The following is a 12,368-nucleotide window of genomic DNA, read 5'->3' on the forward strand; positions in this document are numbered from 1 at the left end:
TATTATCCTGGCTCCTTTGCTTTGCTTCCACTGTCTATTTTTGGGTCCTAGATGAGATTATTCTCCTGAATTGCTGTATCTCTGAGTTTGCAGGAATCAAAGCTAATAACTCTTACTATGTGGTGGTTAAACAGTAAATCAAATGATCAAATTTTTTGTGTGTGTGGCACACATCAAGTATTATATGTACTGTTGGGGCAAATGGTGGGGAAGAAAACAAAACATAGTGAAATCTTATTTATTTATGGATATATTGAGCCAAGTTCTGGAAGAGAAGGATGAAATAAGAAAAGAACTATCCAATTTTCAAAGCAGAGACAAAAGGAAATGATGCGCTTTATTAAAAGAGATACTCTCATCTCATGACTGCTATTTAAGTTTTTTATTAAGTTTTTATGTTTTATTTTTTATATATTTTTATGTATTTTATATTTTTAAATAAAGATTTTTTTATATTTTATTTTTTAAATTTTTATTATTAATTTGTTATTAATTACAAGTTAAATGGTTTGGATTATTCCAAGGCTAAAGGAAACAACTGCTTCTTTCACTCTGTGATCAGAATTTATGAATGGAGATCTGGGTAGGAGATCAGATTGTGGGACTAAGGCTGTCTTAAGCACACTTCGCTAAGCATTCACAGTCATTCAGTTGCTATAAGCCCACCGTCAGATAGTCCTCTCTCAGCTAAGCCTATTTCAAAGTTCTGTAAGGCCATGGCTACTGTGTGAAAGGATAAAGGAATGAACAGGAAAAAAAAAAAAAAAAGCCAACATGCAAAAGGCAAATATCTTAAAGGATATGTCTAAATAATTACTGTTTGTGGTTATTTACCCACATCATTAATAACAATGAGGGTGGTTATAAAATAGCTAGAATAAGAATCATGACTACAGTTGATGTAGCACTCACTCATCATCATTCAGGCATTGTTCTGACTTCTTATATTATCCTCAGCCCCTCACGGTGGTTGCTATTGTCACACCCACTTTACAGAAAGGTAAACTGAGATCACAGCGCTGGTAAGAGGCAGAGTCATGATTTGGTATATGGTAGTTGTGGCTTCAGGAGTCTATTTTCTTAACCACTGCATGATGGGAACCCTACTGTTTTGCCAAAGAAACTCCGAACTTGGCCTGCAAAAGCTTTTGACTCATCCATTTTTGAAATATTCCCCGAAACGCTCAAACCAGCACCAGGGGGGAGTAGTCTGTGAAAGTGGACACGTTCTCTGACACCAGTGTATCCATAGGTACATCAAAGATGGCAAGATGCATCTTTCCCCGGAGCGGAACCAGGAATCTCAACTGATTCCCAGGGAAATTCCTTCACTCCCAGACCAGGATGCTCTCCCCTCATCTTGTCCCTCAGGATTTGGTGTGTTCCAGAAATTAGCTAATGCTGTTTACTTCCCCTCCCTCCCTTGTCTAAATGAAAATTATTCTTTGAGCTGTAGTTTCCTGTTTCTTCTAAACTATTGTATGTGGGTGTCAGATAAGCTTTAAGATTTAAATGTACAAGTTTCCAGACCTTCATTAAGGAGCTCCTCCCAAGAGAACTTGAGAAATCCTAGACTTTTGGATGAGACTACCTTGGGGAGGGGTGAGGGTGTTTACAGGAGATGGGAGGAGGCATGGCTGCTGGACAGCAAGAGCGATAGCCTGAAGAAGGTATTTCCAATTTTACATCAAATGTCTGTTACTCCCACTCCTTACTTACTAGCCACCTTGAGTTTGTTCAAGGTGGCAATAAGTCCCCTTTTCTCTGCCACCCCTCAGAATAGGAATGCCATTTCTCAGGATTCCTTATAATTGTAGCCAAAGGAAATAAACAGAGATTGCTGGGTTTTCTAAAAGAAAAATTTATATTCTTAACTGTAGGAGATTTGCTTTCATTCTCCAACATTTCCTGCTACTTTCAAGGACTGTAGACAGGGCACCTGGAAATGGACTTGCTGTCTTAAATAATGAGGATGAAAACCGCATGCTCTGTTTGGAGAGTAGGAAGGAGGCTCATTTCCTCATAATTTACTCGAGTGTATCACTGACTTTAAAAGTGCTCACTTTCTGACTTTATGTTAGAAAAAATGAGTAGCATTGTGTCATATGTAGTCAAACTAATATTTGAAACTATATATCGCTAATATAACTAGTTACTATGGCAACTAATGTAACTGATACACTTAGAATAAAGATTGCATCCCTCCTTCCATTCACATACAATACAAAACAAATTACTTCTTTTTTTTTGAGTTATAATAGTTTCAGGTGTGCACCATAATGATTCAGTATTTTTATAGATTATGAAAAGATCACCAGCATAAGTCTTGTTACCATCTCTCAACAAATTATTTCTTAGTGCTTCTAAGTATCAAGGGATTTGTAGGTTTTCTTTAACTCCTAGAACTATCTTAGAGGCTTTTTTTTTTTTTTTTTTTAACAGAGAGGATTCTCCAAACTTGGGGTAATCTTGTGCTCCTAATAAGAAATCATACCATAGTCAGAGAAATGGCTGCACTGGTTTCTCTATCCTTGCTTATACCTTTAGAACACCACCGATTTGATGTGGGAAAATGACCTCCGATTGTGCTAATTCTGCCCCTCCCGTGGCTTCCTCGAGACTAGTGTATGCTCTCCAGGGACATCAGGAAGGTTTCCCTGAATTCCTGCCACCGCCTCTATCATTACATCCTTTCTCATTCACATTTTCCCACTCTTTAAGTTAGTGGTATGTGATTGGCATCATTCTCTTTTTTTAGGTTATTGAAAGATGTTTTTTCCTTCATTATTTCTCTTCTCTTCGTACGGTTGGGTCAACTTACAAGAGGGTTGTTAGAGCCATTTTGTATTCTCTTTTCTCAAAGTCTCAAAGTTAATGTTATTAATAATATTACTTTTAGGAGTTGTATTGATAAACTTGTACATACAAAAGAAAGTATGCCTTCATTTGTTGGCCTTTTTAAAAATGAATAATATGAGTAGTGTTTTTTATGAGATGTTTAAAGAAAAGGGAAAAAAGCATTACACAGTCTGTATATATTGACACACCCTCTGAAAGATGACAAAATGAGCGCACAAATTTTCTTTCTCCTTTCTTTGTTCCAAATTGAATTTTCAGTTTTTCTTGCTGTTCTCTTTACAGCTTACATAATACACTTCAAACTCTGCCTCTTAGTGTTTCTGCATTAACCTTTATCTATAGATGTCATTCTCAGGAAAAGGAAGTAATTTCCTTACTCTATCCTTACTTGTCTTTTCCCATTTTCTGGAAAAAAAATTATATTATTACTGAATTCTTGACATTTAACTTCTGTGACCCCCATTTTCCAGTTTTTAACTAAATTTTATATTTAGGCAAATTCTGTACAACCCTTACTTAGTCCTGCTTATTGTTAATTTTCCTTTCATATCTTGGTTGCTTCTGTAATTGACTTGTTTTGTTAGTGCGCTTAAGGAAGGCTTCTGTGTGATATATTTAACTGAAAACTTTGATCCCACTTTTATCTCCAAATTATTTTTCAAATTATTTTTTTTTGGAAGAAGAACTATTTGAGATCCAGGTTCAGTCTACTACCTTAAACAGTTTCTTCTGCTCATGCATTTCTTCTGCTGTGTAAAAAAGGGTAGCAAGCGTAATTTAGTGTATAGTATAATATGTTACAGATATGACCTCAGGATCTGTTGACAAATACTAAATATTATTAACATAACTGCTAGCTCAATTTTTGTGAACAGATAGGGAATAATAAATAATTTTATTAAATATGTTAATCATTGCACATTCTCACTTTGCACTTTCTCTCATAGTATCATCAAGCTGGCATCCTGCACATCACAGTATATGTGACGCAGGGATAATATTTAGTTTTTATTGATGTATGACTGATAATGTAAGTCTTATGGTTGATGTAAGACTTCGGTAACTTGCACCATTAGAATCCTCCAGGTTAAAATTTTCTCTTCCATTTTTTTATGGTTTAGAAATTTTGAGTTTCAGATAAACTCTTATTTAAGCATTCAAGGAGATATACTACTTTAAAAAATAAACAATAAAGAGAACCATCTTGCCATTTCTGTAGCATAACTCTAGTAAAGGAATGATATTCCTCAATCAAGACACTGACTAGTTTACTTTCCTTGGTATTCATCAAAATTACCATCTACATGCCAGGTAGACAGACTATATGTTTTTAATTCTGTTAATACATAGAGTTCCCTATCACAGGAATCCATCCAGCATAGTTCAGAGAAAGAGATAGTTTACAGTATTTAAACATGGCCTTAAGTCAGTACAACTCATTAAGACAATCTGAAAGAGTCAAGTTTTGGGCCTATTGTGGAACCTTGGTCATGCTGCTTATCTCTCCAAACCTCAGTATCCAATTTTGTAAAAATGGGGATGAAAGAGTAACTGTCTCACTCTCATTCATCACTAAGTGATTCACTTAAAGAGTTCATTACAATGCCTAGCACACAGCACTCAGGAAGTGGTGGCCATTATTATCTTGTATTAGGAATATCTTTAATTTTAATTTTAAAAATCACTGTTTGTAATCTGACCATGAGATTTCCAGAAAACCAAGAGATAATTCTGGCTTTTAATTTATTGCCATTCAGCTATAATTTATTGGACAACTATTTTGGGTAAGGCTCTGTAGAAGATATAAAAATAATTACAAATTTATTCTGGGTCAAGTATATAACTTTTAAGTTAATGATCAGTGTCAGTGGCCAAATCAGACAGCCAAGTCTCTTAAGTGGACATTTGTTTGGATCAAATGGAGATTATTTAAATCATTTCAGGAACAAGGTGATGAGGATGTGCATAAAATAACAGACTAGAATAGGGTAAGTTTTATAGGTAACACATGTTTCTGTGCAGACTGATGAATTCTTAATTCCATCCTGCAATGAAGATTAATTTGATATATTTGGTCGGGTGAGGAAAAAAAAAATGCCAGTTACTTTCCTAATGTGACTATGAAGTTCCAGACTTCCACAAGTTTTTGTTGTTGTTTGTTTTTTTGTTTTTTTGCTGGGTAGAAATGCTAATGATGTATGTTTATTTCCTTTTCTACAAACTGCTGTGTTGACTGATCTGTGTAACAGCCATGTACGTGGCATGTTACACTCCTGGAGGCTGTTTCTATCATGTTAACCAGGAATGCTTGGCCGGTTATGGGGCAGGTGGAAATTAGCAAATTCGGTCTACTAAAAACGTTTTGTTCTGTTCTTCCCCTGGTAAGAATGAGACAGGTTCAAGGGCTGTCTTCTGTCAGTCATTTCCCTTTTTGGGTCTTGCGGACTTACTGGTACATGATATCCCCATGAAGGGACAGCTCCCTTCCCAGAATTCCTGTTACTGAGACAGAACTTTTAGGAGCGGCAGGGTTAACAGGTATTTCTCCTCCCACTGGAAAAGTAGTGATTAATGTCAGAATTCGTGACAGATGCTTGAGTGTGCTCCAAAATAGACAGACCCTGCTGATAATGGGGAATTGAGGTTTATGCTTCTGCAAAATTCAATCTCCCCAAGCAGCTTGCCTAGAAGTAGTTCATTTTTATATTGACTATTTCTGACTGAATGCTTTCACCAAGTTGACATCCATGGGAGTAATTATTTGCTCAAGGAAATCTGTTGGTGTCAAAATTTTTCAGAAGGTTGGGCTGGGATAGATAGAGTTATAATAGGTAAGGTTCCCATTGTCATTGAAGTCTGGCAGATCCTTTCCTGAGGACGATAATCCAGACCATTATTTATATTCCAACCAGCCTTTCCTATTTCCCAGATGTCTCATCCTCTTTCTTGAAAAATATTCTTATACTTTCTCCTTTTCATTGAGTGTGACATTCTGATTTCTTTCTTATTACTCTCTTGGGTTTTTCCTTTCCACTTACTTGGCTGAATTGGCTTTCTCTGATTTGAGATTTTAGGTATTTATTCTCAAAGCAAGGTAACGTTTTTCTCCTTCGATTCTTTTCCTTCTTTCCCCTCTCTTGTTCCTACATTGTATACTGTCCCTCAAAGATTTTATCTGAAATTGAAAATGTGTAAGAGATTTCAATAATCCCATGAAATCATATATATATACCTATTATTTTTTTCTTAAAGCTCTCACATATAATGATCTCATTTGTTCAACAGTTATTAAGTAGTGTTCTATTTGGAAAAGTAGCTCAAATAAACATTTCAAATCAACTATATTAAATATTTACTATTTTTATATATCATTTTCTTATATTTAACAACATACTTAACCTTCAGCCAGTTCTGATATAAAGTTTAGCTCATAAGGGACCTTAGAGGAAATTTAAACTTACAGAGATCAGAAAATTGAGGTCAAAGTGTTAGATGCCTTCTTCAAGACCATGTAAGTACACTTGTATTGTCAACACTAGAGCTGATACCTGGTTTTCTTGAATGTGCTTTCTGCCACACTGTGTTGCTTACGGTGAAATTTTAGTAATTTATATTTAATAATTTCTGAGTTACTTTCAAATTAATTTTTTAAAATCAATTGTAATTCAAAATAACTATTTTTCAGCAAAGTTCAGTGGAATAAGCACTTAATTTTGGCAATTTGGGGAACTTTTACATTCATAGTCATAAATAGCAGGTCAGTGTTCATTATTTTTCATAAGAATATTGTATTAAGACATTAATTAATGCATCTTTCATTGAAAAGACTTGGGCCACCATGTCTTTTGTACTCAAAATGATAGTTAAAATTATTAATTTGATATATAATTCTTTTTTTACTCATGGGGCACAGATGCATATTGTCATATTGCCTAAAAATAAATCCAAGGTAAAACTGCAATGATGCATTATGGTGTATTAGTTATCTATTGCTATGTAACAGAGCACCACAAACTTAGTGACTTAAACTAACTCCTATTTATTAGCTCATAGTTTTGTAATTCAAAAATAGAGAGATGGACTTAATATGGGTATATGCTTAGGCAGTCATAAGGCTGAAATAAAGGTTTAGACTAGCCTGAACTCTTTCCTGGAGACTCTGAGAAAGAAATTCCTTCCAAGCTCATTCTTGTTGTTGGCAGAATTAATTTCTTTGGGGTTGTAAGACAGAGGTTCCTATTTCCTTCTTGGCTGACAGCTAGATAAGTGCTCTTAGTTTCTAGAGGCTGGCTGTGCTCCTCAACATGTGCCCCTCCCCCCATCTTCTACAGTAAGTCATTCAAATCTTTCTTGTACTTTGAATCCCTCTGACTTCCTTTTCTGCCACCAGCCAGAAAGAAGTCTTTGATTTTAAAAGGCTTATATAATTAGATTAGGCCCACCCTAATCTAATCTCCCTATTTCAGGGGCAGCTGATTAGTAACCTTAATTACATCTGAAATGTCTCTTTGGTTGTGTTATCAATCCAGGAATATGTTATTTATCTCAACATAATCATAGTTCTAGAGATTGGGGCAGGAGATCTTGTGGGTCTGCTTTTAGAATTCTGTCTACCACATATAATAACTTTTTTTCTGTAAGGTGAGTAGAAAAGGAAAGTGCCCAAGACAAATGTCAAATGGTAAATGATATTGATGAATGGATTCAGTACTCTATGTATTACATCATCCTTACTCCACCATCAGTGGAAATCCATTATTTTCCCCTTCAATTTCCTTCTTCTTCTTCTTCTTCTTCTTCTTCTTCTTCTTCTTCTTCTTCTTCTTCTTCTTCTTCTTCTTCTTCTCCTTCTCCTTCTCCTTCTCCTTCTCCTTCTCCTTCTCCTTCTTCTTCTTCTTCTTCTTTTTTACTTTTAGGTCATTTCCTTGTAATTATTTGGACATGCTTGATTGTCTCCATTATCATCTGACCCATGGATTATTGCCAGGTTGTATATATCTATATGTATCTGTATTCCCTATTCTTATGGTTTATCATTAAGACATTTCTGTATATCTGCTTCTTCTCTTAGTTAACATGAAATACATCCCATTTTGCAGTAGACACTGCTAGGGCCTTTTCTTCTACTCCTGAAACACTTTCTAATAAAATGCTGTACTCAAGAACAGTTGTCTCTAGGCAGAGAGTTGAACATTTCTCTAAAATAGTTGTAAAAATTATCTGCCCCATTAGAACAATTATGGAAAATTATTTGTCTTTCCCCAATGGCAGAATTACATTTCAAATTTATATTTTCTCGGTTAAATTTTAAACAAATTGATCACTGTCCTCAAGACAATCATCAAGTATTTTGTTTGAACTAAGACACACTATTTTCTGTATCTGTTTTTACTTCCAAAGAGCATAAATTGAAATCTTAGTTCTTCTCAGTTCAAGTCTTCCTTTTTTTCAGATATTAATTTACATAAATCTAAAACTCATATACATAGTCTTATTTGCAGAGATTTGGATTACTGTAAATGTCTTTCAGGCTCATCAAAATTTATTTTAAGAGGGCTCTATTCCCTTTTGGTAACCATAGTTTGTTTTCTCTGTCTGTGAGTCTATTTCTGGTTTGTAAATAGAATTTGCATCATTTTTTTTTTTTAGATTTCACATATAAATGATATCATATGCTATTTGTCTTTGTCTGACTTACTTTACTCAGTATGACAATCTAGTTCCATGCATGTTGCTGCAAATGATACTATTTCATTCTTTTTTAATGGCTGAGTAGTATTCCATTGTATAAATATACCATCGCTTCTTTATCTTGTCATCTGTCGAACTTTTAGATAGTTTCATGACTTGGCTATTGTAAATAGTGTTGCTATAAACATTGAGGTGCATGTTTCTTTTTGAATTATAGTTTTCTCTGGATATACATCCAAGAGTGGGATTGCTGGATCATATGGTAAGTCTAGTTTTTGGAGGAATCTCCATACTGTTTTCCATAATGGCTGCACCAAACTACATTCCCACCAACAGTATAGGAGGGTTCCCTTTTCTCCACAGTCTCTCCAGCATTTATTGTTTGTAGATTTCTGAATGATGGCTATTCTGACTGGTGTGAGGTGATACCTCATTGTAATTTTTATTTCCATTTCTCTAATAATTAGTGATGTTGAGCATCTTTCCATTTGCCTGTTGGCCATCTGAATTTTTCCTCCAGAGAAATGTCCATTTAGGTCTTCTGCTTGTTTTTTGATTGGTTTGCTGTTTTGTTTTTGTTTTCTGGGGTTTTGTTTTTTTCTTTTTTGGTTTGGTTTGGTTTGATTTTAATATATTAAGCTGTATGAGCTGTTCGCATACTTTGGAAACTAGGCCCTTGTCAGTCTCATCTTTTGTAAATTTTTTCTCCCATTCTGTAGGTTGTCTTTTCATTTTGTTTATGGTTTCCCTTGCTGTGCAAAAGCCTTTAAGTTTAAATAAAATTTTTATTTTTCATTGTTCTTCTCTGCATCTTCCTTAGAAGATTTATTCCTTTTCTATTAGAACATTATTGTTGTATTATTTCACAGAATTTAGGTATAATTTCCATTCAAGGGATATTACAAATATGGTTCCTTAAAAAATGTCTTTCTCACTGTTTATCATATATCCGTCCATAATCTTCTTCTGTTTATCCTCACTCCCCACCATTTCTTTCTGCTTCATAGGCTGCTACTTTAATAAATCTTTGAATATATAAGTATCCTTGAAAATTTGTAGTGTTAACTTCTGTATATCTATTTTTCCTGCTAAAGGTCTTGTTCTGCCTATTTCATTTTCATCCATAACTATTTGTGTGTGTGTGTGTGTGTGTGTGTGTGTGTGTGTGTGTGATTTACGTATATTCTGTCTTCACATCCAGTTCATTCCTTCTAACTTCTGGACTGTGTTCTTTAGTTAAGTCAAGTGTGATATTTATATCCTACTTCCCTAATGATGGGGTTTATATTGCTCCCAAATCCTAAATACTAGTAGCACTAGAATCCCATAACAGTCCTGATCTACATACTTTAGAGTCATCTTATGTGAAGAGGAAATGAAGTTCTGTATTGTTTAAGCCACTTGTAAAGTTTCCCCTTTTGCACAGTTATAGTTAAGTTCAAGAGTTTCAGTTGCACATCTGGCTACTTAAACCACTCTGTTTCCTTCTGTGTTTTTCATAATCCTGGTCCCTGGTGCTACTGGTAAAAGAGATAAGTCTAATTTTTTATGTGCCTTCTGCTAGAAACTAGTTGTCCTGGCTACATGGTTGTTGGAGCAAGCTGCCTTTCATTTCTGTTACCGCTAACACTAATGTTTACTAGAGTTCGTCACTATTGCTTTGATGGTAACTTTCATTTTCCTTTCTTCCCCAATGTTAGGAAATTCCAAATTTCCCTATACCATCAAAACTGCATACTCAAGAAATCTAGTAGCCAGTGGCAGTTCTGGCATCTGATAGAATTATGTTCCATCTAAAATCATTCATAAATTGAGCATTGTGTAATATAGGTCTACAGAAATTATAAGACCAGACATTGCTATCTCGAAGGCTAGTTTTAAAATTTGTTAAGAACTGGATTCAGTGTGACACTCCTTGTGCATCAGAATATGTTCCCGTTTGTAGAAACAAAGGAGAAATTGTGGCAGAATTTACTAACTTTATATCCAATGACTTCCAAGGTCTTTCCAAATGTATTCAAGTAACTCCTTGTCTTTCAACTTTCAAACAAATGTAGATGGAATCTTGTTATCAATTCTCCACAGCAATGTAAGTGTCTTTGTGTGCATTTATCACTTCATATTTACTCCCGTATTTAGAGCACAGTGTGGTCTGGTTCATTTTGGTGGCTGTCACTCTGAACCTCTTTCATGGAAAATTTCTCCAGTCCTGGGAGTAGGTAAAGGAAGCTGGGCCATAAGCAATATAATTACTTTTTTCCTATTCAGGGTCTCTATATTAAAAAAAAAAAATTACTGAACAGAGAAATCTCTCTCCTAGACAGAAACTCTATCTGTGCAGGTTTTTGCAGTTGTCAGAGTAATGCATATCAGAATATAAATTAATTTGACTAGAGAATTAGCTCTATTTCTCAATGGCCTCAAATCGATGGAGCATCTTCTCTTGTTGAAGGACATGAGGAAGTTCTGAAGGCCCTCCCAATAGAGTTTCTTCTGATGTTTTTTACTCTGTTTCTAGACATATCAGGGAACAATAGTGAAATACTCATCCCAAAGTCAGGAACTCCACATAACCTTATGATTGATTGGATAAGATTTAAATATTAAAAGACAAATAGTTAAATTCTAAATTTACACAAATTTTAAGGAGAATTGTATTCTTCTATGTAAGATTTTGTTGAAGACGTAAATGTTTTCAGAGCTGGTTAGTAAGTCACTAATGAAGTGTACCAAGATATAAATGGTAAAAAGCAGAGATGGCTAACAGGAAATTCAATTCTATAGGATATATAATAGTCTCTAAACTAAGGACCTATCATATTTTATCCCATTTCCCCCTTAAATTATCATGTAAATATGGAAAAATCATTTGACCTTAGTTTCTCCTCTCTGCAAGAAGTGCTTGAGAAAAATAAGGGAATGTATGACTCATGAAAACAATCACAGAACCTTTGTACAGCTAAGTATTTCTAAAATTTAAAAAATGATAAAACATAAAGGAGGGGATCAAGCTGGCAGAGTAGGAGGACATGAAACTCGCCTCCCCCAACAAAAACATCAAAAATCCATCTACATATGGAACAGTTCTTCCTGAAAACTAACTGGAAACTTGCAAAATAACTCCTGTACAACCAAAGCTGCAAGAAAGATCTCCCTGTAACCTAGTAGGATGGCAAAAAAGGCATCAGGTCCAGAACTATGCCCCTCAAAGGTATCTGTAAGGGAAAGAAGGTCTGCACAGGCAGACTCTTGCTCTGGGAAGCAAGCAGGTTGAGCCACAATCTGGGCATTCCAATCCTGAGGTCCTGCCTGGAGGAGGCAGTTCCCGTTGCCTGCTAGGAAATCTGCTGAGACAAACAGAAGGGCTGGAGAAGCCTAGACTCAGGAGGAGTGTGTATGTGATGAATTGCCAACAATTGACCCAGAGAGAGTCTTGCACTGGCAGCTGCTGCCTCACTGCAGTTCCCAATCCAAAGGAGTGAACAACCTGGCCCAGCTCTCTCTACACTACAGCCTGGCTCAAGATTTGGGGAAAGACTTTGTCTAGCTAAACAGTGACAGACCAGATGATCTGAGGTTTCGTCTGCATGGGGTGGTGACTGCCATCGTCAGCAAGCTTAGGATTACACAGAAGTTCATCTCCTATTGAGTACCTGGGTTGGCCCACTCCACACCTCAGCTTAGCACTATGTCTGTGGTAGACAGGTCCTGGGAGAAGACTACCACAGGGGCAGCCCAGATCTCAGATGGCAGCACAAACACCTCAGTTCCTTCAGCCACAGCACCCTGACCCCAGCCTACTCCCTGCCATAGCCTTG

Source organism: Camelus dromedarius, chromosome 15 (genome assembly GCF_036321535.1).
Source record: "Camelus dromedarius isolate mCamDro1 chromosome 15, mCamDro1.pat, whole genome shotgun sequence".
NCBI lineage: Eukaryota > Metazoa > Chordata > Mammalia > Artiodactyla > Camelidae > Camelus > Camelus dromedarius.